The following is a 26857-nucleotide window of genomic DNA, read 5'->3' on the forward strand; positions in this document are numbered from 1 at the left end:
ACATTTTGAATACTTCCTTAGGAGCTCTAGAGGTGGGAATCTTGGGTTATAAAAGAATATTCCTAAGGCATTTATTTCATACAACTTGCTTGACTACCCTTAGGACATACTAATTTTACATTTTGACTGGAATTTATTATCCTTGAATCCTTACATATTGGTAATATTAATATTAAATAGCTTACCTTTTCCTGACCCTGTCATATTTATTGTTCAGTTAGGGAGCTTGTCTTTTCCTATTGATATAAATTCTTTGTGTTTCACATGTGTAGTGTAAAGCATAAATTTCCAAATTATTTTACTTAAAAAATTTCCTTTTGGTGTTTTTGGATGTATAAAAGTTGATAACTACTTTTTGAGAACAGTTCACAATTCATGTATGTACCTACAAAACAGAGTCAACCTTTGAAAGATCATCAATATGAGAAGTATCATGTACTCCCATCGTATATTGGACCACTCCAAGCTCTAAAACTAGTAGTCTCTCTCCCCTAACAATATCTAGCTTAATAAAAGGCATTTATACCTCGGTATGAATTTAAGTCAATGTTTTACATTTCAAGGGGTACTCAGATTTTCAGTCTTGCCTCTAGATAAGCACTGTGACTTATTAAAGAAATTTTAGGCATTGAGGAATAGGGTAGAGGAGGTAAAATCAATTCTGCATCTATTAATTGAGCACCTGTAATGTAAAAGTCACTGAATTAGCCAAGCATCAAATGCCTATGTGTAAGGACAGCTGTTGTGAACATGCTACAATGTAAATAATATTTTTAAAAATTTACTGATGAACATATACACCTTAATTGTTTGTTTGTTTGTTTAATAATAAGAGTATTTTGTTCTTATGTAGAGCTGAGACTCGTGAATAAAATGACTGGCTCAGATTCTTCAGTTGGTGTTTCATGTGACTGAAATTAAAATGTAGAATGACCTATTACAAATTCAATGTTTGGTGAATGAACTGATATTTTTAAAGAAAGACACAGGAGTCAAAATCAAAAGAAATAAGCCAGAGATTTTTCCAAAGTCTAACTGAAGCATGGGTATGGTTGAGTATGAATGCAGCTACATATTTAATGGAATTCTTGGTTTTCTTTTATTTTCTATATTTCAGAGGCTTCATATTTGTTTACAATGCTTTGTCACTGCATGGGGATTTTATTTCATGTAGTTGAGGGGCAGGTTTTCTTTTAATAATCCCTATGTTGAAACATCTTTCTATATAATCAAAGGTACACACACACACACACACACACACACACACACATATATATATATATATATATATATATATATATATATACATATGTATATAATTTATGAGTTAGGTTCTTTAGTCAATATGGCTTGATTTACACTTGGGTTCTATAATGTTCTCTGCACGTTAACCAATTTGCTAAACACAGAAATCTGAAGTTATGTATTTGCTGTTTTCCACCGTACATCATTGAATGTATATATTCATGACACTGCCTGTCTCTCCACACTACTGGCTTTTACTTGAAGTCACCTGCATTTGGCAGAGGACTCAAAGATGTGACTAAGAAGTTGCAAAGTGAAATTAATAGAAGCTTAAAAGGGAATTTGGAGAGATGGAGTACAAAATTGGATACTGTGGAAGACTCATTTTATCTTGGGAGAATGGAGGAGGAATGTCCCAGTAATGCTGAGGAGAAATCAGGAGGTGAAGGGGTCAAGCACAGTATTTACCCTTTTACCATGTGTCCACAGAGTATGGTCACCAAAGAGTGTGACTTTGACACATAAGCACAGTGATTGAGACAGTTTCTTGGAGGGGTCAATAAGGGTTGGATAGGACTCATATCTCACATGGCAATGAAAGGGTACTGTGTTAGAAAGAACCATATCTAATAGCAGCATTGGGCAAGATACTCTGTGTGACTGGAGGGCATTATATTTGTAGAAATCCTACCTGAGAATGGAACAAGGTAAAGAATGAAAGATAGGAGAGAGAAGGATTATTGTTGGAGATGCCTTTACATCCAGCTGGGATTAATAAGTGATATGGATAATTCTATTTTTTTTTTTCCTAACATGGACAAAAAAACGGGGGGGGGGCATAGGAAAATATTTAGTAGATAAAAGAAAGTCAAATATTTACCTGTGGCCTATTTACTGATTATATTTGTTGTTCTATTTTTTTGTTTGTTTTTTATTTCAACTACCCTTGATACTCCCTTACAAACACCCTTCACTTCCTGGATGTATTTGGGTAAACACAGTTGCATTGACTGGATTCACTTAAAATCTATGACCCAAAGTGTGGAAGGAATATTTGGATTCTATCCTCCCTGACAATACTCTTCCCTCTTTCCCAAATCAGGAAGTGAGATTTTGTCCTCCAACTTTGTTCTTATTTTTTTTTTTATCTTAGAGAGAGTGCATGAGGAGGGGAGAGGGGCAGAGGGAGAGAGAGAAAGAGAATCTTAATTAGGCTCCACACTCAGCATGGAGGCTGATTGTAGGTTCAATCTCATGACCCTGGGATGATGACCTGAGCCAAAATCAAGAGTTGGATGCCCAATTGACTGAGCCACCCAGGTACCCCTGTTCTTAATTTTTAAGTCTTTGGAATATTCTGGGACCCTTGCATTTCAATATCAGTTTCAGGATCAGATATTAGCTGGGATTTTAATAGGTATTACATTAAATTTGCAGATCAGTTTGGGGAATGTTGTTATCTTAACAACATTAAGTCTTCTGATCCAAGAACATAGGTTGTCTTTCTATTTATTTTGGTGTTCTTTCATTTCTTTCAACAATATTTTGGAATTTTCACACTGTATGCTTTGCACTTCCTTTGTTAAATTTATTCCAAAGTATTTTATTCTTTTCGATATTATTGTAAATGGAATTGTTTGTTTCCTTAATCTTATTTTTGGATTTTTCATTGTAAGTAAATAAAAATATAATTTTTTATATTCATCTTGTATTCTGCAAACTTGCTGAACTTTTTTTTTTTATCATTTCCAATAGTTTTTTTATTTTAATGGTTTCCTTAGGATTTTCTATATGAAAGATCATCTGTATTTGCAATTAAAAATAGTTTTACTTTTTTCTTTTCAATCTGGATACCCTTTACTCCATTTTCTTGCTTAATTGTCCTGGCTAGGCTCTCCAGTACAATGTTGAATAGAAGTACTGGGAGAAGATATCCCTGACTTGTTCTGGATCTAAGTTGTTCTTCAAGTCTGATGAAGTCCTAGTTCTTTGTCCTTTCAGGTAATCCAACTACACCTCCATAAAATGCTCATTTGAGTCAGATGCACCAATATTCTAGATAAAGAATTCTTACCTTTATATCAACAACAAGAATCCTCAGAACTTATAACCTCCCAAAACTGAATCAGGAAGAAGTAAAATCTGTAACAAAGACAAGTCCAGGACCAGACAGCTTCCCAGGTGAATTCTACCACATATTCAAAGAAGAGTTAATACCTATTCTTCTCAAACTATTCCAAAAAATAGAAGAAGAAGGAAAGCTTCCAAACTTATTATATGAGGCCAGAATTACCTGATACCAAAACCAGATAAAGACATAACAAAAAAAGAGGACAGGCCAGTATCTCTGATGAACACAGATGCAAAAATCCTCAATAAAATATTAGCAAACCAAATCCAACAATACAGTAAAAAATAATGCACCATAATCAAGTGGGGTTTATTCCCAGGGTGCAAGTGTGGTTCAGTATTCACAAGTCCACCAGCATGATACGTTATATCAGTAAGAGAAAGGATAAAAAAACATGATTATTTCAATAGATGCAGAAAAAGCATTTGACCAAATATGACATTCATTCATGATTAAAAAAAAAACACCTCAACAAAGTAGACTTAGAGGGAACACACTTCAACATACTAAAGGCCATATATGAAAAACCTACAACTAACATCACACTCCAATGGTGAAGAACTGAAAGATTTTCCCCTAAGGTCAGGAACAAGACAAGGATGTTTACATTCACCACTTTAATTCAACATAGTACTGCGAAGTCCTAGCTAGCTATGGCAATGAGACAAGAAGAATAAACAAAAGGCATCCAAGTTGGTAAGGAAAAAGTAAAACTTTCATTTTTTTCAGATGACATGATACAATATATAGAAAACCCTAAAGACCCCACCAAAAAACTAATAGAACCCATAAACGAATTCAGTAGGCTTGCATGATACAAAATTAACACACAGAAGTATGTTGCATTTCTGTACTCTAATAATGAAGTAGCAGAAAGAGAAATTAAGAAAGCAATCTCACTTATAATTGCACCGAAAATAATAAAATACCTAGGAATAAATTTAACCAAGGAAATGAGGGACGTATACTCTGAAAACTTTAAAACATTGATGAAAGAAATTGAACACAACATATACAAATGGAAAGATATTTTGTGCTTATTGATTGGGAGGACAGATATTGTTAAAATGGCCATACTACATAAAGCAATCTACAGATTTAATGCAATCTCTATCAAAACATCAATAGCATTTTTCACAGAACAAGAATAAATAATTCTAAAATTTGTATGGAACCACAAAAGACCCTGAATAGTCAAAGCAATATTGAAAAGGAAGAACAAAGGTGGAGGTATCACGATCCCAGATTTCAAGATATAAAACAAAGCTGCAGCAATCAAAACAGTATGGTAGTGGCACAAAAACAGATACATAAAATCAATGGAACAGAATAGAAAGCCCAGAAATAAACCCATGATTATATCGTCAACTGATATATGACAAAGCAGGAAAAAATATACAACAGGGAACAGATGATCTCTTTAACAAATGGCGCTGGGAAAACTGGACAGCTAGCTGCAAAAGAATGAAACTGGACCAACTGGACCCCTTTTTTACATTGTACATAAACTCAAAACAGATTAAAAGCCTACATGTGAGACCTGAAGCCATAGAAATCCTAGAAGAGAGCATCATCAGTAATTTCTCTGATATTGGTCATAGCAACATTCTTCTAGATATGTCTTCTGAGGCAAGGGAAACCAAAGCAAAAATAAAGTATTGGGACTGCATCAAAATAAAAAGCTTCTGTATCGCAAAAACAAAACAAAACAAAACAAAAAAGACAATCAACAAAAAAGACAACCTACTGAATAGAAGAAGATATTTGTAAATGATATATCCAATAAGGGGTTAGTACACAAAATATATAAAGAACTTCTACAACTCAACACCCCCCCCCCAAATAATCCAATTAAAAATAGGCAGAAGACATGAACAGACATTTTTCCAAAGAAGATATTCAGGTGGAAAACAGATGCATGAAATGATGCTCAACATTACTCATCATCAGGGAAATGCAAATCAAAACCACAATGAGATATTACCTCACACCTGTCAGAATGGCTACAATAAAAAATGCAAGAAACAATAAGTGTTGGCCATGATGTGGGGAAAGGGAACACTCATGTACTTTTGGTGGGAATGCAAACTGGCGCAGCCACTGTGTAAAACAGTACAGGGACTCCTCAAAAAATTAAAAACAGAATTATCATGTGATTTAGTAATTCTACTACTATTTACCCAAAGAATACAAAAAAAATACTAATTTGAAAAGATATATGCACCCTTATGTTTATTGCAGCATTATTTACAATAGCTGAAATATGGAAGCAATACACATATCCAACAAAAGATGGATGAATAAAGAAGATGTGGTATATATACATACACACACATATATGTGTATGTATACACACACACACACACACACACATATATATATATATACACACACACATATAATGCAATATTAGCCATAAAAAAGACAGAAATCTTGCCATTTAAAACAACATGGATGGATCTAGAAGATATAAAGCTAAGTGAAATAAGTCAGCCAGAGCAAGAAATACCATATTATTTCACTCATATGTAAAATCTAAGAAACAAAACAAAGAAGAAAAGAAACAAACCAAAAAAACAGAGTCTTAACTATAGAGAAACAAACCAAAGGGATGGTGGGTAGGGGGTTTGGTGAAATGGGTGAAGAGGATTAAGAGTACACTTATCCTGATGAACACAGAGTCATGTATAGAATTACTATTGTACACTTGAAACTAATATCAAACTATGGAATTTAAAAATTAATTAATTGATTAATTAAGAAAAAGAATCCTTAAAAACAATGGTTGAATGGAACACATTAGGGTATCAAGACTCAGGCCGTTATCACAAGAATATAGGCCACAATAGATACTAGATTATTATATTCTGGTTTTGAAAGTCTAGATAGTGTCTCCCGAACATCTGAACCACAGCATATCTTTATTTTCAGTGATTTCATTTATTTCTATTAATTTCACCAATGAAAGCACATTTATAACATTAATTATGCCAGTTAGCCAAAGATTTGGTGAGAAATAATAATGGCTAAATACTTAAAGTAGTGACATCTGGAGTGTAGATTTTCTGATATAGTGTTATATAAATACCCTAGAAGGTTAATTTCTGAATTAGGACAACTAACTGTCCCTAGAGTGTAGCTTAAATTAACACATAGGCATGTGTGTGCGTACACACACACACACACACACACAATTATCATATCCCTGGTGCTTTGAAAATGGAAGAAGAAGCATTATTAAGTTAGATAATGAGAATAGTACAAATCTTCAGAGACTCCTAACCAGGTCCAGCTTCATGGGCATGTGACCTGTGCAGTCACACAGGGCCCCTGGGCTCAGAAGTGCCCTCAATCTGGTTTTGTGCTCTTCTGTTATCTTGAAATTTTAAATAATTTGAACAAGGGATGCCACATTTTCATTTTGCACTATCCCCTGCAAATTATGGAGCCAGTCCTGTTTCTGAGGGCCATTCACTCTGGAAAAGGATTTCATATGAAGCCTGTGGTCTGTTTTTTCTTTGGAAAAAAAAAAAGTCAATAGAGCTAGCATCTTTCTTTCCATTTTTTTCATTTTCACCTGAAGGCCTGGACAAAAACATAAGGGCAGAGGAGTAAATGGTTTTTAAAGGGCATTGTAACATCGAAAGCCTTGACAAAAGTTCCATTAGAGGGCCCAGGCTGGTTCTTATCATTCTGCAAGTGCCTTACCCACTTACTGCCTAATGCCTGATTAAATGCCACCACTTCAGCTAGGTATCTTCTTGTTATTTCTTCTGCCCCTAACCTTATCTCTTTCAATTACAGAGGTTTGATTTTCCTTTCTGATTTTTTAAAAATTCCTGTCTACTTTTTAGATTAAAGTTTAAGGGTAGCATTATTAAAGCATTATGCCAAGCAGAGATAGGAAGCTCTCCAGCAGAAACCAGAGCAAGTCCTTTTTGAAAGAAAGAAATAGAAGGAAGATTTGTAAAGAGCAAGGGCTGGCATTGGCAGATCCTCTCTGCTTTCCTGCCACTCCCTTATAGCTAGGTAGAGTCCTGGGGAGATGAGGATAAGCTAGTTCTTGGGGAGACCCAGGTCTAGAACTAGCTCCATGATTTGCAGGACCCAGTGCAAAATGAAACTGTGGGACCTCTTGTTCAAAAATTACGATTTTTAAGACCTTGACAGCAGAGCATTAAGCCAAATGTGATGTCCTTCTGTGAGAGATGGGGGGCCTGTGTACAGATCATCTATCCATGAAGCTGACCCTGCCCTGGTCATTCATTCAATAAATTTATAGTGTTCTTACTGGGAGTTGCACCTTCTTGTCCTGAAAACTTGGCAGAATAAAAGAAGACAGTTACTTAGCCCCTTAGGGCAAACTGGTTTTCCTCAGGCTTAGCTAGTGAGTCTCCCATAAGTTATATGTCCTTGTGAGGTGGTTTCAGGCAACAGACTGACAGCAAATTGAAAGGAGGGCATTGATTTGGGTTGAAGTTTGGTTCTCCAGAAAGCAGACTCTGAAATAGAGCTTAGTATGCTGGATGTTTATTAGGGAGTGCCCTAGGCATTAACACTTGTGGAAAGGAGGGTAATGAAACAGGATTAAGCAGAGGCTGCAATGCAGGCCTAACAATAGCCTTAGCCTACCTCATGGGGATGCTATAGTGCTATAATGGCCATTCAGTTTTGTCTTGAGCTGGGAGAAGATGGCCAGCCTTTATACTTATGCATGATCAGCTGCTGGATGGGGGCAGCCACAAAAAGGTGTCTGACCTTGGGAGAGGTTGTGACTTCAGAGCTAAGGCAAACCCTACAGAGCAATACAGCTATGCTGTCCACCAACAGCACTCCTTGTTGCTGGGGCAATAAGCCTTTATTTCTTTTAAAAAATTTTTGTTAATGTTTATTTATTTTTGAGAGAGAGAGAGAGAGAGAGAGAGAGAGCAAGTGAACCAGGGAGGGGCATAGAGAGAGAGGGAGACAGAATCTGAAGCAGGCTCCAGGCTCTGAGCTGTCAGCACAGAGCCCAATGCGGCGTTTGAATCCACAAACCGTGAGATCATGACCTGAGCTGAAGTTGGATGCGTAAACTGACTGAGCCACCCAGGTGCTCCAGTAAGGCCTTTCTTAAAGAGGGATCTGTATAGCTACATCAGTGTCCATTCCAGGGTGTTATGTGGGAATCCCTCCATGTTGGAAAGTTCAAGATTGGCCTTTTTAAATTAAGTGGGTATGAATTTCAGTCACAAAATTGGGCATTGAAAAATGTCACTTTTCTTCTATCTACAACTAGGAGGACCAATCATCCTGGTTTGCCCAAGATTTACCAGGTTTTGGCAGTGAAAATCCCACATCCTAGAGCAAATTGAGATAGGTCACCCCATCTCAACTCAATTTAACTTTTGGATTTTAAATTCAAAGCCCTCATTTCCAATTGAGAGCAGAAAACTGAATCTTAGATTTCCTTACTCTACTGAGAAATTTTAGTTATAAGTTTAAAGCACAGTCTATTGAGGAGTTTTCACCCTCTCAAGGTCCTTTCACCCTCCTCATTCCTAGGGCTAATTCTAAACTCCCAGGGGCATGGGCAACTGCCATGAAGAGAATTTGGGACAAGAAGTGGCTGATTTTAGCCTCTGCAGTCTCCATCTCTGCAGGCCTCCTGCTCCAGATGGAACTCATCTATGGTACCTGGGTCTCTTTTGCTCTGTTCTTTTGCCCCTCATTTGTGTGTGTGTGTGTGTGTGTGTGTGTGTGTGTGTGTGTGTGAGAGAGAGAGAGAGAGAGAGAATATGTATATGAATGATGTCTGTAATCTAAGAAACACTTCTAGATCTATACAGTTGTGCCCTCTTTAGCCTTCTCATCCTAACCTCCAAGACCTTCATATTTTCAACCCCACCCAGTTCTTCCCTATCCTTCTTGTGGGCTCAGGGAAGACCAAGAACAAAGGGAAGGGCATCACTTTATGAGCCTTTGGGAAAGACTCTGGGTTGTCAGTAGCACTCTGCTCTAATGTGCTTCATAGCTATTGTCTCCAGTTCTTCTGCCCACATGCCAAGAACAGTGACAACCCCAGAGTTCTTCTGCCCACCCCCAGAGTTCCAGGTATCCCTGGACCAGTGCACTTCCTCTCACTCTTGGAGAAAACGTTGCTTTGATTAGTTTCCTATCCCTGGTAGGGACACAGGTTTTATCTACTCTAGCATCCTCCACTTTCATCTATCATCTCACTCTACTTTTCTAGATTGATACTAACATATTGCTAAAGAATATCATTTTTCTCTGGCATAGGTGGGAGTAAGAGGGTAGAGTTTTTATATTTGATCACAGTTAAGTTGCTATCAGTTTAAAATGCTGATAGCAGCTTTAAAAACTCAATTATATCTAAAAGATGTTTCATGTAAGCCTCATGGTAACCTCAAAGCAAAAACCAAAAGTAGATATACAAAGATAAAGAAAAGGGAATCAAGGCTTATCACTATGGAAAATCATCAATTCACAATGAAGACAGCTGAAGATAGCAAAAAAGGAAAAATGAAACAGGGAACTATAAAACAGCCAGAAAACAATTAATAAGATGGCATTAGTAAGTCCTTACCTATCAATAATTAATTTGAATGTAAATAAATTAAATTCTCCAATTGAAAGACATAGGGTGACTGAATGGATATAAAAACAAAATCCAACTATATACTACCTACAAGAGACTCACTTCAGCTTTAAGGACATACATACATAGGTTAAAAGTGAAAGATTGGAAAAAGATATTTAATTTAAATGGAAACCAAAAGAGAGCAGGAATTGCCAAACTACTATCAGACAAGACTTTAAGTCAAAAGCTGTAATGAGAAACAAAGAAAATCATTATAAAATGAGAAAGAGCTAAATTCATCAAGGAGATAACAATATATAGATGCCTAACACGGAAGCACCTAAATATATTAAGAAAATACTAACAGATCTGAAGAGAGAAAGAGACAACAATGCAACAATAGTGGGGAACTTCAATGCCCTACTTTCAAATAAGCAAGTGCCCTTATCATTTAGACAGAATATTAAGGAAATATGGTATTTGAAATATACTTTAGACCAAATGTACCTCATAGACAAATACAGAACATTCCATCCAAGAGTAGCAAAATAGTTATTCTTCTCAAGTGCACATGGCACACTCTTCAGGTTAGATAATGTTATTAGGCCACAAAAGCCTTTGTAAACTAAAACGACTGAAATCATACCAAGTATCTTTTCTGACAAAAATGGTATGAGATTAGAAATAATAGGAGGAAAGTGGGAAAAATCACAGTATGTGGAAATTAAACAACACACTCCTCAACAATGGGTCAAAGAAGAAATCAAAATGGAAATAAAACAAGATCATGAAACAAACACATATGGAAACATAACATACCAAAACTTAGGGGATACAGCAAAAGTGGTTCTAAATAGAATGATTATAGTGATAAAGTCCTGCATTAAGAAAGAAGAAAGATCTCAAATAAACAACCTAACCTTATATCTGTAGGAACTAGGAAAAGAAGAACAAATCAAGTCCAAAGTTAGCAGAAGGAAAAAAATTAAAAAGTTAGGAAGTAAATGAAACAGAGATCAGAAAAACCATAAAAAAGATCAATGAAACTAAGATTGGTTTTTGGAAAAGATAAACAAAATTACAAACCTTTACCAGACTAAGAACAAAAGACTCAAATAAATAATGTTTAAAATGAAAGAGTAGATCTCATAATTGATACCACAGAAATACAAAGCATCTTAAGAGATCACTATGAACAATCATATCCCCCCAAACTGGATAATCTAAAAGAAATGGATGAATTGCAAGAAACATACAACTTACTAAGAATTTACCATGAAGAAACAGAAAATCTGAACAGACCAATAATGAGTAAAGAGATTGAATCAGTAGTGAAAAATTTCACAACAAATAAAAGCCCAGGACCAAATGGCTCCATTGATTAATTCAACCAAACATTTAAAGAACTAATACCAATCTTTCTTTATTTTCTTTCTTTCTTCTTTCTTTCTTCTTTCTTTCTTTTCTTTCTTTCTTTCTTTCTTTCTTTCTTTCTTTCTTTCTTTCTTTCTTTCTTTCTTTCTTTCTTTCTTTCTTTCTTTCTTAAGTTTACTTATTTTGAGAAAGAAAACACAAGTTGGGGAGGTGCAGAGGAGAGAGAGAATACAAAGCATGCACCACACTGTCAGCACAGAGTCTCATACGGAGCTTGAACCCAGAAACCGTGAGATCATGACCAAAGCCCAAATCAAGAGTTGGACACTTAACCAACTGAGCCACCTACACACCCCAATACCAATATTTCTTAAATTCTTTCAAAAACTGAAAAGAAAGGAATAGTCCCAAACTCATTTTAAGAAGCTAGCATTACTCTGATACCAAACCCAGATAAAGACAATACAAGAAAATAAAAACTACAGGCCAATATAGCTGATGAATATAGGTATAAAAGTTCTCAACATAATACTAGAAAACTGAATTCAGCAGCACGTTAAAAGGATCATAAACATGATCAAATAGTATTTATCTCTGGCTTGGAAAGTAATGTAAAAATCAATCAATCAATCAAAAAGGGAAAAATGTATTTCTGGGACACAAGGAGAATTCAACATATGCAAATCAATAAATGTGATACACCACACTAATAAAATGAAAGATTAAAATCATATGATCTACTCAACAAATGCAGAAAGCATTCAATAAAATACAACACCCTGTCATGATGAACACTCTAAACAAATTGGGTACAGAAAGAACATGCCTCGACATAATAAAGGCCCTTTATGATAAGAGCTAACATCACACTCATTGGTGAAAGGTGAAAGCTTTTCCTCTAAGATCAGGAAAAAGACAAGATTCTCACCACTCCTACTCAACATACTAGTGGAAATCCTAGACAGAGCAATTAGGCAAGAAAAATAAAAGGAATCAAAATGGAAGAAGTAAATTGTCTCTTTGCAGATGATATGATCTTAAATATAGATAATCCTAGAGTCCACCTAAAAACTGTTAGAACTACTAAATGAATTTAGTCAAGTTGCAAGATTCTAAATCAACACACAAAAATCAGTTGTGCTTTTACACACTAACAATGAACTATCTGAGAAAAAATAAAGAAAACAATCCCACTTTCAATAGCATCAAAATAATAATATACTTAGGAATAAATTAACCAACGAGGTGAAAGATCTATACAATGAAAATAATAAGATTTTGGTGAAAGCAACTTAAGATGACACAAATAAATGGAAAGACATCCCATGTTCATTGATTGGATGAATTTTGTTAAAACGACCATACAACTCAAAGTCATCTATAGATTCAATGCAAGCTCTATCAAAATGTCAATGGCATTTTTTCACAGAAACAGAAAAAACTATCCTGAAATTCATTTGGAACCAAAAAAGATCCCAAATAGTCACAGCAATCCTGAGAAAGAAGGAGCAAGCTGGAGGCATCACACTTCCTGGTTTCAAACTATATTACAAGCCTACAGTAATCAAAACAGTACAGTACTAGCAAAAAAACAGACACATAGACCAATGGAGCAGAATTGAGAGCCCAAAAATAAACTCTCACATATACAGTCAACAAATATTTGACATGGAAGCCAAGAATACTCAACAGGGAAAAGATAGTCTCTTCAATAAATGATATTGGAAAAACTGGATATCTACATGCAAAAGAATGAAATCAGAGCACTCTCTTACACCACTCACAAAAATTAACTCAAAATGGATTAAAGACTTAAATGTAAGACCTGAAACCATAAAAGTCCTAGAAGAAAACATAGGGAAAATTTTGACATTCATCTTGACAATGATTTTTTGGGATGTGATACCAAAAGCACAAGCAACAAAAGTAAAATTTAAAAAGGGGAACTACATCAAACTAAAAAGCTTCAATCAAAAAAAGAAACAACAGCAAAAGAAACAATTAACAAAATGAAAAGACAGCCTACAGAATGGAAGAAAATATTTGTAAAACATGTATCTGGTAAGGGATTAATATCTGAAATGTGTAAAGAGTTCATGCAACTCAATAGCAAAAACAAACAAACAAACAAAAAACAAACAAAAAAACCTCAAACAGTCCAATTAAAAAAATGGGCAAAGAACCTGAGTAGATATTTTTCTAAAGAAGATATACAAATGGCCAGCAGGTACATGAGAAGATGCTCATCAACACTAAACATCAGGAAATTCAAGTCTAAACCACAATGGATACCTTAGACTTAAACAATCATATTGTACACCTTAAACAATGCTATATGTCAATTATATCTCAGTAAAGCTGGGGAGAATAAAAAGAACATCACTTCTTTCCTTTTTTGAAAGATTTTATCTTTAAGTAATCTCTACATCAAACATGAGGCTTGAACTCACAATCCCAAGATCAAGAGTTGCATGCTCCTGGGGCACCTGGGTGGCTCAGTCAGTTAAGTGTCCGACTTCAGCTCAGGTCATGATCTCACACTCCGTGAGTTCAAGCCCCGTGTCGGGCTCTGTGCTGACAGCTCAGAGCCTGGAGCCTGCTTCAGATTCTGTGTCTCCCCCTCTCTCTGCCCCTCCCCTGCTCATGCTCTGTCTCTCTCTGTCTCAAAAGTAAAAATAAAAACATTAAAAAAAATTTAAAAAAAAAGAGTTGCATGCTCTACTGACTGAGGCAGCCAGGCACCCCTAATATCGCTTCTTTCTAAACTTCCTTCTCCTCTCTCTCCTGCTTAAAGTTGTTTCTTTTTAATGTCTTGCAATAGAATGTGAAGTTGATCCACCTCATTTTATCTGTTATCATTCGTTTTCTGTCTTGTATGTGCATCAAACTTTATGAATTTGAAATGGAATTTGTATTTTTGATTCAGTTGTGTGCTACAGCCAGGTCATACTAGCTCATAAAAACTAATTATTAGCATCTCTTCCTAACTCCACATTAAGTCTCATTGGTAGCTTGAAATCAGCTATCCTGGGGTTATTTACACTACAGAAACCAACAAACACCATAAATCAGGGCTCTGTTTCTAGAGAGCCATTTCCTGAACATTTACCAACACACCACTGCTTCAGTTTGAGCTTTGAACTGATAAATTTCTCCTGTGGTTAATGAAGACTTATATCTCACAGAACTAAAGGCTACAATCATAGGAGAAGTGAAGAAGAAAGGAACTTAGAACCAGTTAATACTTCAAGTTATTAGTCAATGGGCAATTCACACATGTGCAATCATCCTCTGTTCCCTATCTCTATCACTCCAGTCCCCATTGCCCTGTAATTGCAAACTGAGGCACATTCTTCTTTTTAGGAGAGAAATTAATACAAAAGATTAAGTATTAAATAGTCTATAACCCAAGACTTCTTATCTAAGACAATAATTTTTTCCTTTTTTCTTTTTCTTCTCAGAATACTGATGAGTTTCTTTGCTGGAGCATCACAAGGGATTCTGATTTTGATTCTGTTAAAATTCTGGCCAAGAGCTTCATGTGCAGAGCTTCACATGTTAATTGGTGGATCAGACATTAGGAAAGTTAAACAGGTAAGTTCTAGGACTACCCAGTACAATGTAAATCATTCAGTGATGCACAAATGAAACAAATAATACACCCAATATTTTTAAGGTGGATCTTGATTATATCCTACTACAAATATTACACAATTAATTCCTACCCCTAAAAGAAGTGTTGAGCTCTCAGATTTTAACTCATTTATTTAGACAGTGTTTGATACCAAAAATACCAGTCAGGTAGAATAATTTGATAGTCCTTTTATCAAACTATCAGGCTCTGTTCTGAAACATCTATTTCTCCATTCATTTGACAAACATTTATTGGGCACCTGTAGGTACCAAGCACTGTTCTCCATTGTAGAGAAACAAAGTTGTACAACATAAACAAGACTTATACTGTCAATGGGGCTTATATCCTAGCTAGGAGGAGATGACACATACATCTAAACATGTGTAATGCAGACAATTAAAATAAGCAGAGGTAATAAAGCATGACAGGGTGGATCCAAGTTAGAATACATGGTCAGGGAGGCTCCTCTGAGAAGATAACATGTAGGCTGAGGTCTGAATGACAAGAAATAGGCAGCCATGCTAAGACAAGGGGAAGACCTGTCTGGACAGAGACAGCCAGACAGCTGGTTCAGAGGCCGCAAAGCAAGAGTAAGTTTGTCATTTTCAGGGCCCAAAAAGTTAGCTAGTGTGGCTGGAACATAGTGGGCAGGGTGTCAAAGAATTAACCAGGAGCCAGACCATTGACATTTCATCCAGAGGCTAGCTCAGACATCTAGAAAAGAAGAACAGTGACCACTAGGGACTGGGATTAGACTCCTTGCCACATCAGTTCATTTTCCTTAATAGATGTAAATCTGGTAGTTTAGACTAAGGTGTTGGTAGTAAAGAAAAGAAGATGGCTTTAGGATATGAGTTAGAGGTTGAATCAAAATGACTTGGATAGATACAAGAGATTGATTGTAAAAAGTGAGAAATCAAGAAATCAAGGCTAAAGTCTAGAATTTTTCCTGAAGCACATATATGGAAGGTGATGTTGGTGGAATAATTTAATCAGATGGGGAATTCCATGGAGAAGCATCTTTAATAAGGAATCATGAGTCTACTTCAGCCACACTAAGTAATGCCTATTTGACCTTGTATGTTGTCTATACTGTTTTAAAAATATTTCAACATCAACAATATGCTAGAACATGTGTAAATGTCTATGTGTATTTCAATACCATTTTTAGGCACTTAACTTGAATTTAAAAGTGGTTTTTTAAAACCTCAAACATTTTTTACCTTGCCTGAGCCCACTGTGAGCCAGCGATTCTCCACTCACCTTGCGCTGACACTGACGGAGTGGATGTGGGCAGAGTGTTGGTGGCCAGGCTCAGACTGGGGCTGCTACATCTGGCACTGCTCCTACCCAGGCAGATTTATTCAAATAAAACAACTGTTGTACACTTTCAAGTAACTCCTCCCACAATACCTGGACTGCTCCAAATCCAGTTAATGCTACCACCGTGGTTACAGGCGGTGCTCTGCAGTCAACAGTCTCTTCATGATCTCATTCTCCCTTCTACATCTCTAACGTTAAGAGACTCAGGCCAAGAAACATCTATATTTCTCCATCTTCTAAACTCAATCCAAATGGTGTCTGGACACCCGGTGTGACAAGGAAAAAACAGGTCTTCGTTGGATGTAATTCCACCCCTTATTTTATTGACACAGGAAATGTTGAGGATGCCAAATATCATTGGATTGAAGAACATGTGAAGGTTTTAACTAGATGATGAATCTCACAAACAGTGAGATCATGAGTCAAGTCAAACCAAGAGTCAGAAGCCTAACCAACTGAGCCATCAAGGTACCCCCTGACAGATCTTGAAATTAAAAAGGCAAATATGAGTGGGGCACCTGGGTGGCTCAGTCAGTGGAGCATCCAACTTCAGCTCAGGACATGATCTCACGTTCATGGGTTTGAGCTCCATATTGGGCTCTGTGCTGACAGCTCAGAGCCTGGAGCCTGCTTTGGATTCTGTATCTCTCTTAAAAAAATTTTTTTTAAAAAGGCAAATATGTACAAGAGCCAAAATTGTAAATCAAGTATTTGTAAAGTGAACACTGGAAGCTTACCTACATTATATTCAGAAAAACTTCTATACTCTTTTTGTAAATACTTTTCTTTAAAACTCTGAATCAGAATAGCTACATTTGGAACACTTTCTGTTAGTCAATATCTTTAGATAGTTAGAACCTGGTCCTAAGCCTCAAGTGGGCTTCATTCTAGAAAGTAAATCTTTTCACAACTGCCTCAAAGCACAGAAAGCTTTTTAAAAAATAGACACTCTAAGATCTTTAGTTCGCATGGTTATATACTGAAGCTTAGATGTTCCAGTACCTAATATGACCATAGTGGTCTTGATAGCCAAAGTCATTTTTTTCCATCTTTAGGACCTACACCAGAATAACCATATCCAACAGATCTCAAGATAACTGTATGTGTGAATGAACATTCCGTTTTGTTTCAAGCCTGAATGTGGTACTATTTTGTATTGTATATTATGTTTGTGTATTTATGCTTTGATTCATAATAGCTTCTCATTTTATGGAATTTATTTGTATTGAACACAAACTGTAAATAAAAAGAAATGGCAGAAAGAAAGAGAGAGAAAGAGAGAGAGAGAGAGAGAGAGAGAGAGAGAGAGAGAGAGAGAATGAATATATATCTGAAACAGGCTCCAGGCTCTGAGCTGTCAGCATAGAGCCCGATGTGGGGCTCAAACTCATGAAGTGTGAGATCACAACCTGAGCTGAAGTAGAATGCCCAACCAACTGAGCCACCCAGGCGCCCCAACCTCAAACATTTTTAAAATGCAATTGATTTGATTGGTTTGAAGAACATGTGAAGGGTTTAACTAGATGATGAATGTCTATTAAATAAACTGGGGTTTCATGTGCAAGATTAGTTAAGTCAGTACTACTCTTAGACCTAAATCTGAGCAAAATAGACTGTTGCCCATGGCCCTACACTTTAGAGCTCACTTCTGACCTTTTTTTCAGCTCAACTCCAATCTAAGGGGCCAAGAAGACATGTACTATCAGACAAATACCCATGTGACTAAGGTCCCAGAATTCCTTGCCCAGATGGTCCAGACATGCTCCCAGAGATGGGAAGCCATCTTCCTTGGGTACTTCCTTCCAAGGGTGTATCTCACTACTGGTATGGATCCTCCATGGCCTAAGATTTGGGTAAGGGATAACTGTTTGGTTTGTAGCCAGAGCAGGTACTGTTAATAGAGCTTTGACACATGGTCTAGTTTGGTATCTCCTTGCCTATTTGTATGAGATCCCTTGTTGTGCCAGAGGGAACTGAAGGAAGAAGAGCTCAGGTTAGGGTGAGAAATTACAGAAAGGGATTTCAAGGATTCTGGGGATTCTAAATTATAACCTGGCTTTCTAGGCCATTACTGAAAGTATATTTGTGATAGTACGATTAAACATATTTTATTTAGCAGTTTGATAGCTTGATTCATAACTTACAAAAACTTAAGACTTATGGTATGTGGGTTTCCATTGCTATTCTTGCCATCAGTTCTACAAACTTTAGGGGCAGACCTGGATGGCAGGCAGCAAAGAAAGTGTTATTTCCATAAAGATGTTGAACGCCAGCTTCCACATAAAGGTTTTGTTTTGTTTTTTTAAAGTTCACTTATTTATTTTGAAAGAGAGAGAGAGGGAAAACACAGGTAGAGGAAGGACAGAGAGAGAGAGAGGAGGAGAGAGAATCTTAAGCAGCTCCATGCCCAACACAGGCCTAGATCTCATAAACTGTAAGATCATGACCTGAGCCAAAATCAAGAATGGGATGCTTAACTGACTGAGTCGCCCAGGTGCCCTATTCATAAAGTTTTATAGCTCAGTTATGTGTGTATAATATTTATATATTTTGGCAAAGACAGTTACTATTTTCATTAGTGGACTATAGCCATTTTTTAGGATGCAATTTCAAGGACATATCTGCACCAAAGTTTCCTTAATTAAGAATATTGTTTTTCTCACAACACTGTACTCCGCTAAAATTTGTGTTTACATATCACAAAAGTTTTATCTTTAATATTGAAATTCTTACCTGAATTCACAGTAATGTCAGAATGAATATCCAAAAAGATGTATTTCAATTTCATGAACTGAATAAAGAAAAACAAACCTTTACTGGAGCCAATTTTCTCTTTGATTTATCTAGGACACTGGCATAAAACTAGTCTCATTGAACTGTGCAGTTCTTCTGCTAATGGAGCCAACACATGAAGAGTTATCACTTCACTTTTCATTTGTCCAAAAGAAAACTTGGAATGCAAAGTGGGCGAAGTTAGTGAAGAAAATCATCTGAGGTAAATGAAAAGTCAAGCTTCACTGAGTGATATGTAAATGTACTTTCTGCAGGCATACATTTGGTCATTTTTGGATATAGTCTTAAATTAACTTCTAACTTTTGGAATAAATGCTGGTACTTCTTCAGTAGATATGTATCTTTCTGGTGTTTATGTGGGGAGTGGTGTCACTTAGCCCTCATGGTAGATGCTAAGTTGTGTTGATAAACATTCTTTGCAAGGTCCACATTCATCATCAACTTTGTTGTGAAACTGAAATTCAGAACTTAGTTTTTTGCTTTTTTGTTTGTTTTTTGGCCTCTTTGCTGCTGAGTTTGTTACAAAACAAAATTACCAAATAATAATTAATGCAGATATATGTACATAAACCAAACAATAAGTAACAAGACCATGTAATGAGAGTACTCAGGCTGGTCTCTATAAGCTCTATATGATGGCCCAGGCTCCGGCTCCCATTCATGTTTCCCAACTAAGCAATGAAGTCTCAAGTTTCTACTGATCCTGCCAACTGACAGCTAGTGGCTTCATGCATTTTGAAGGCTGTAGGTGTAGTGTAGGCCACAGCACAATTGGCAGACCCAACAATGGCAATTAGGGGCAGTGCTGTTGAGTCTTTTCTCCTACCAGCACCCAAACTGGGAGGAATTAACTTCATGAGATAGCTCTCTCTTGCCTGAAGACACTATGTTTACCAGCAAGTGCTATGCATGCTGTCTTTGAAAGGGAGGTTAAAGTAGAAACAAAATCTGTTCCCATATCTCCCACACTACTAGACAACCATGTCAGAAGCTGAAAATACAAAGTAGAGAGCTACCAGTGCAGCTATTAATAATTCTTCATTTAAAAAAAAATTTAAAAACCTGAGGGAAATGTTAGACCACTTGAGACACTGGGACAAAAGGTGCAAATTGGAATTGTTCCAATTTTGGTCACCATACTTATAGGAAAATAAAGAAAGGTCATTTTCTTTGCCCCTTTGGAAATGGTGTTTGTAATTTTGCTACCTGGCATATAGGTATACCTGAGTTTTCTAAAGGTGTAGTTTCCTAGGTGTGAGTTCTTTTAGCCAATGGCAATATATGAGCCCAGGATGCCTGCTTGATACCTGTGGCTATGTGACCTTCATTCTATTCCTTTTGCCACTGAAAATAATTCAAAAGCTGCCTGATTGACTAGGCTGCCCTGGCCATTTAGTTTTAATGACAGAGCTGAGCAGGCTGGGGGACAAAAGACCTAGCACATGGCATGTACTCAATCAATATTTCAATAAAAGAAGCCATTGTTGGAGGTGCTACTGAAACCCATCAACTTCCTCTGGGCTGTTTTCCTTGTAACATCAGAAAGTTCAGAGTAGCTTCCATGGCTATGTGTTTATGACTCATATAAACATATAAATATTTAGTAGAATTCTAAATAAAGAATCAAAAATAATGTCAGTAGTTTCTTGACAGTCATGAAATGAGCTTACATCATTAAAAATATCAATAAATAATTGCCCCATTAGGATATCAGAAACACAATATTTTGCAAGGAAGTTTATAGCAAAAAAAAGAGAGACAGACCATTTATCTCAGAATCACTGGGTAAATTGCTGGGCAAGGACCTGCCTATCATATTCTACTGTTCCTAGAATGCTGACTACAGCTTTTGCCTCTGCTTGACATGTCAAGCTAAGTAGCTAAATGCTGATATTTGATATTATTTGATGTCTCAATCAGACTCTTATTCAATAGAAACCACTGCCACAGTTTGCAAAGACTTGTAGAAATTGAAATTCTAGTCACTAATATTATTTTTAGCTTGCTCTTTGGTTCCAGAATTTAAGCTGATTTTTTTTAGGCTTCTAATTAAGTAGGTGAAGAGGAACATTATGGAACAGTGGTTAACACTAGGATTGGTGTGATATTCTCTCATTGCTCACCATATCCTGCCTTTGTTTTTTATTTTTATGTTTTTAGCACTAAGGAGAGCTGATATTATCATATATGTATATCATCTTTCCCCAAAATGTCCCCAGATGTATTTTCTCAGAGGACATAAATACCTATATTAGACATGAGGAGAATTTTTTAGTTAGTCCCTAAGAGGCAGGATGGTGTTTATGGGTTCCAGAATGTAGTTGCTTAAGTTCTCTGACAGAATAAAATAACTCGTGTTGCTAACACAGATGGGAAAAAAAAATCATGTTAGGCTTTATCAAAGAGTTTTCTATGGAACAAGAGTTACATGTGCTATTCCATGAAAGGAGGGGAGGGTTCTGTGGCTAGGACCCTCCCACCATACTTTCTTCTTGGAGGTTCCCAACATATGTTAACATAATAAAGAATTTGATTGGTACTGTTATGAAGAAACCATTTAAGTTAGTTTAACTTGCAGTTTTCTAAATTTGTCTAGAGTTTTTCATGGAGCCCGCATTTTGTGTTACTTTACACAGAAACACTGTAGTGGTGTAATACCATTTATTAAAGTCTGTTTTCGTGCATTCACTGGGCTAATAATTTACTTTTCAAGACATACTTTCCAAGATATTATTTCCTATTTATGTACACTAAATCTAGGTGCATTTTCTTTTAGGTTTTATTTGCCAATCAGTTATGATAACCACCCCCAAATGCTCTTAGTGTCATGTGATCTTATAAAATAAGTGACTCTCTTTCCAGAGCTCATGAGCTTCTGTTATCCAGTCTCATTTCTTACCTTTCCTTTGCTGCTAGGCTTTTGAAGCTTTGTTATCTTCTACCCCACAGAACCACTGCAATTTAGCTGGCATTTGGCCAGTTTCTGTTTCTCTCATTCCCAATTCTCTTACCCCCAAATGTCATTTTGCTCTCAGATTTGATCAGTACAATAAACATTGATCATTTTATTTGTGTCTGTCATTCCAATAAAATGAAAATATTCCAGATTATGGATATTATCTCTTGACAGAGCAATACTAATCGTATTCACTTTTTTCCTGACTAGAATTTACTACACTTTTTTCTTGTAGTGCAAGTCTTATTAATACCTAATGAAAGTATCGAATTCAGGCTAGCAGTCTCAGTGGACCACCCTCCAGCCCTGTGGTAGAAGTGAAAATCTGGAGTCATTTTATTTACTCAATTGTGAATGCTTTTGCCATCCTAGCCATCAGGGTACAGAGACAAGAACAATACAGGGAGTCCCCTCCTTTCATGAAATGTAGATGAGGGTGTTATAGCCCATTAATATGGTATTTAAAAAATGCATCTTGATCCAGTTTTGAGGCCTGGCTTGAAAGCAAGTCAGTTCCCCCTTTTGAGCAGCTCAAGTCCACATTCCTGTGACTTCTCTTATGGAACTCCTACACACCAGGAGTCAATGCAGCAGACCTAATTGCCCCTGGGCCAAGTACCAGACAACTAGAAACAATCCCTAAGTCCTAGAGCTTATGAAATTATTCAAATCAGCCAATTCACAGGGAGCATGCTCAACCTAGTTAACCCCACTCTGCTTGACATACATAAACTGCCTCCACCCCCTGGTGTAAACCTCCATGTGGCCCTGCCTGGCAGCTTGCTGTCCTTTGGCAAGTAACAAAAAGTTCTGCTTTTCATCTATCCAAGTGCCGGTGTGTTGTGCCATCAAAGAAGACTTAAATCTAATAAAACATAGCTACAAGCAAAATTTTCCTTTTTCCCTCTTATTGTTATACAAATTCCAAAGGACTTAAAATACAGGTACTAATTGGTGGTTGGAAAGGAGGTAGGATCAGGATTTCAAGAGAAGAGAATTCTTTTAAAAAAAAAATTAACTTGAATAACTTAATCCCCCCACCAAAGACTTTAGCAGGTTAATGCGTCCCATATATTCAGTTATTGATTATATGCCTATTGAGCATTTGCTGTGGCCCTGGTATTATAATGCTCCAGGTGGTATGCAAGAAAAGAAAATGTGTATCCTACCCTTGAGAAACCTGCAGATTAATTAAGAAGACATGACATGTACTTATAATGATTACAAAGACAAAATAAAGTGTATAGTAACTAAACTATCCCCAAGTCCAAAAATTGATAAAAATATGAAAGAACTAGAGAAATAAATTGGCTTGCAATTTTCAATAAGTGCTAACTTTAAAATAATTTTGAACTTTCCTAGTTATTTTGCTAAAATAAACCACTTGCATTGTTGCTCTTTTCCTGAATTCATTCTTCCTAGCTCTGAAACCCTTTCTGTGAGGCACACAGGGCCTGGCTGTTTCTAGCCCTGCTTCAAAAAACTCAGATGCTTTGCAGTCATGTGCATTTTGAGCTGAAGCAGGTAACAATGTTCTCTCAAGGGATGGATTTTGGAGGAATGTGTTGACAGTTCAGATCAGGTGAAGCTATTTCTTTCAGAACTTAGGTGTGTTTCAATAAGGAAAATGGTTTCAGTCCAAATTCATTTGCAATACCAACCTTCCTGGCTGGGGAACTGAATGCTTAGCTAATTTGTTTTCAAGGGGTAGGCTTCCATGTGTTTAAATGACTAACTGGTCTGGAAGTTGGGCTTCTCCAGAAGGCATTTTATGTCGATCCACGGTCTTCAGGGGAACTCACACTTTTCCAAGGAGAGCAGCAGGCTGTAGTTGACCAAGCCCCTGCCCTTTCTCTAGACTCACTCTCCCATGGCTTTCGATCATTATTCCTACCACTACTTTCTTACTGAACATACCCTGTGTAAAGGATTACAGTGGCCTCTGCAGGGGATGCCTAATATTCCAACAGAGAGATGAGGCATGGACTCTGTTCAAGGCAGAATGTGGACACAGCCATAAAAAGACATAAAGTGTTGAGTACATGAAGTGAAGAAGGAGTCACTTCCATCTGGGTGGAATAGAGAGAGCTTTACAGGGAAAATAACACTTGCATTGGGATTTGGGAGAACAGGTTTGATTTGTCAGCTATTGAAGGACTCGGCAAACTGCAGCCTATGGGCCAAATCTGTCCCAGCAACCTGTTTTTCTAAATAAAGTTGTTCTGGAACTCAGCCATGCCCACTCACTGATGTATTGCCTATGGCTGCTTTCATGCAACAACAGCAGAGGTGAGTAACTGTGACAGAAACTATATAGCTCTCAAAGACTAAAAAATTTACTGTTTTTTTTTTTTTAACAGAAAAAACGTGTGACTGTTGGGATAAACTTGAAGTAGGCCAAAATAGAGAACTTCATTTGGCAGACATTCTGGAAACAGAATGCTTCTGAGCCTTGGGAGTGTCTGAATGTTCACAATGATACTGAACTTCAGGACATGGAGTGTGGTGGATGGACTGTAGAAGACCGGTGTTGTGGGTAGGAAGAAAAAGTCAGAGGTTATGTTGTCACCTCTGTGAACAATAATGAATGTGGATTAAAGGTATGTCTGAGATAAAAGGCAAAGGATAGAAAAGACACTATGAATAAAGCCCAGGCAGGGAGGACCAAAGGCAAGAGAGAATTGGGGATGGCACAAGGGTCTTTTTTGTTTGTTTGTTTGTTTATTTTTGAGACACACAGAGAGAGAGAGAGAGAGAGAGAGAGAGAGGGAGAGGGGGAGAGAGAGAGAGGGAGAAAGAGAGAGACACAGAATATGAAGCAGGTTCTAGGCTCTGAGCTGTCAGCACAGAGCCTGACACAGGGCTCAAACTCATGAACTGCGAGATCATAACCTGAGCTGAAGTCAGATGCTTAACCAATTGAGCCACTCACATTCCCCTGGCTCTAGAGTCTTGAGTTTGGGTGACTAGGGATGTCAGTAATCCTTTCTATGAAAATATATTGACCTCAACAGGGCAAAGTGGATACTCCTCCCACCATACCCTGATTAGGAGGAGAAATAAAGCTGGAGTGGCCCCATCCCTCCAGGGCAGATGGCACTAGGAAGAGAGGTGGTCAGAAGCTATTGTTACAGAGAAACAAGACTGACAGGCTTGCTTACAAAAAAATATCTATTACTAGATAGGAAACCAGCCCAAGGAATCCAGTCCCTGAGATAAAAACAGTGAATGCGTTGGAGGAGTGTCTTTATGTTTTAAGTCATCTTGAAGTATAGCCAGATAAAATACAAATTGCCTAGTTAAATTTGAATTTCAGGTCAACAAAGAATAATTTTTTTTAAAAGTACATCTCAAATGTTACATGGGACATATTATTACAAAAAAATTATTTGTTCTTAGATCAACAATGAATAACTTTCTAGTGTATGTCCCAAGTATGGGATGTATTTATACTAAAAATCATCTGTTTGTTATCTAACATTCAAATGTCATGGTTTTTTTTTTGTTTGTTTGTTTTTGTGTGTTTTTCTAAATCTGACACACCTACTTGTAAGATAAGCAAGCCAAAGCTTTCACTTTTGAGGAGACTGAGCGACCGAGAATTGAAGCACCCGTATTTGTTTTCTCTCACAGGAGCTGAGTTGACTCTGTCAGCCCTTCTGGAGCCCACAACTGAGCAGAGATAGCTCAGTGAACATCAAGCCAGAGTATGAGATGTTTCAGAGTGCAGACAGAGGATGCACCAAGGGGTGTGGTGGGGTGAAGTTTCCAGATGGTGGCTGGGGCATCCAACTGAGGGAGTTAAAGGGTTGTATGGAGTAAAGAGTGTCTGGATTAGAGAGGCGGATTGAGTTTAGGACAAGGATAGATTCCTTAGAGAAGGCTCCTTTCAAAGACCTAATTCTGGAAGGAATTTTCTTGGGGTAGAATAAAGCAGCAACTATACTAACTAAAGGTCCCAGTTTCTATCACACTGGCTGCAATGTAGACATATGTCTACTTCATACCTCTGAATCTTTGATATGTTGGGTCAGTGAAGGGATGAAAACTATTCACCCCAGTTATACCATAGAGCTGTGTGATGATTAATTTTATGCACCAACCTAGCTAGGCTATGGTACAAACACAACAGATGTTGCTGTAAAAATATTTTTTTTTTCAACATTTTTTAAATTTTTTTTTATTTTTGGGACAGAGAGAGACAGAGCATGAACGGGGGAGGGGCAGAGAGAGAGGGAGACACAGAATCGGAAACAGGCTCCAGGCTCCGAGCCATCAGCCCAGAGCCTGACGCGGGGCTCGAACTCACGGACCGCGAGATCGTGACCTGGCTGAAGTCGGACGCTTAACCGACTGCGCCACCCAGGCGCCCCTGTAAAAATATTTTTTAGATGTGATTAACATTTAAGTCAGTAGACTTTGAGGAAAGCAGACTATCCTCCATAATGTGGGCAGGCCTCATCTAATCAGTTGAAGGCCTTAAGAAAAAAGGCTGAGATCTCTAGAAGAGGAAGAAATTCTGCCTCCAGACTGCCTTTGCACTCATGACTGTAACACTGATACCTGCCAGACTTTCCAGCCTGATACTGCCCCCATAATTGCATTAACCAATTGCTTAAAACAAAAATAAATCTCTCTGTCATATACATATATACATTCTATTTGTTCTGTTTCTCGGGAGGACCCTAACTATACAGGCAGGTGATCAGGTGATCCTGGAGTAGCACTAACCCCCATGCCACTTCCTCTGATTCTCATTGGGAGCAGTACCACGAGGAGCCACTGCTGGTTTGCCCTAGCACCAGATTTCTTTCTTCAAAC

General features: G+C 37.2%; 1 protein-coding gene across 1 annotated transcript in view; it reads left to right on the forward strand.

Moving 5' to 3' along the window:
• MTERF1 (mitochondrial transcription termination factor 1) overlaps positions 1-26179 on the forward strand; it is a 221132-nt gene extending 194953 nt beyond the window's left edge. The window contains exons 1-4 of the transcript XR_009260493.1: positions 17963-18111; positions 19135-19282; positions 24397-24636; positions 25670-26179. The gene's annotated coding sequence lies outside the window, so the exon portion shown is untranslated. Of the gene's footprint in view, positions 18112-19134; positions 19283-24396; positions 24637-25669 lie in introns of the transcript that reaches the window.
• Positions 26180-26857: the final 678 nt, after the last annotated feature.

Source organism: Neofelis nebulosa, chromosome 4, assembly GCF_028018385.1.
Source record: "Neofelis nebulosa isolate mNeoNeb1 chromosome 4, mNeoNeb1.pri, whole genome shotgun sequence".
Classification (NCBI taxonomy): domain Eukaryota; kingdom Metazoa; phylum Chordata; class Mammalia; order Carnivora; family Felidae; genus Neofelis; species Neofelis nebulosa.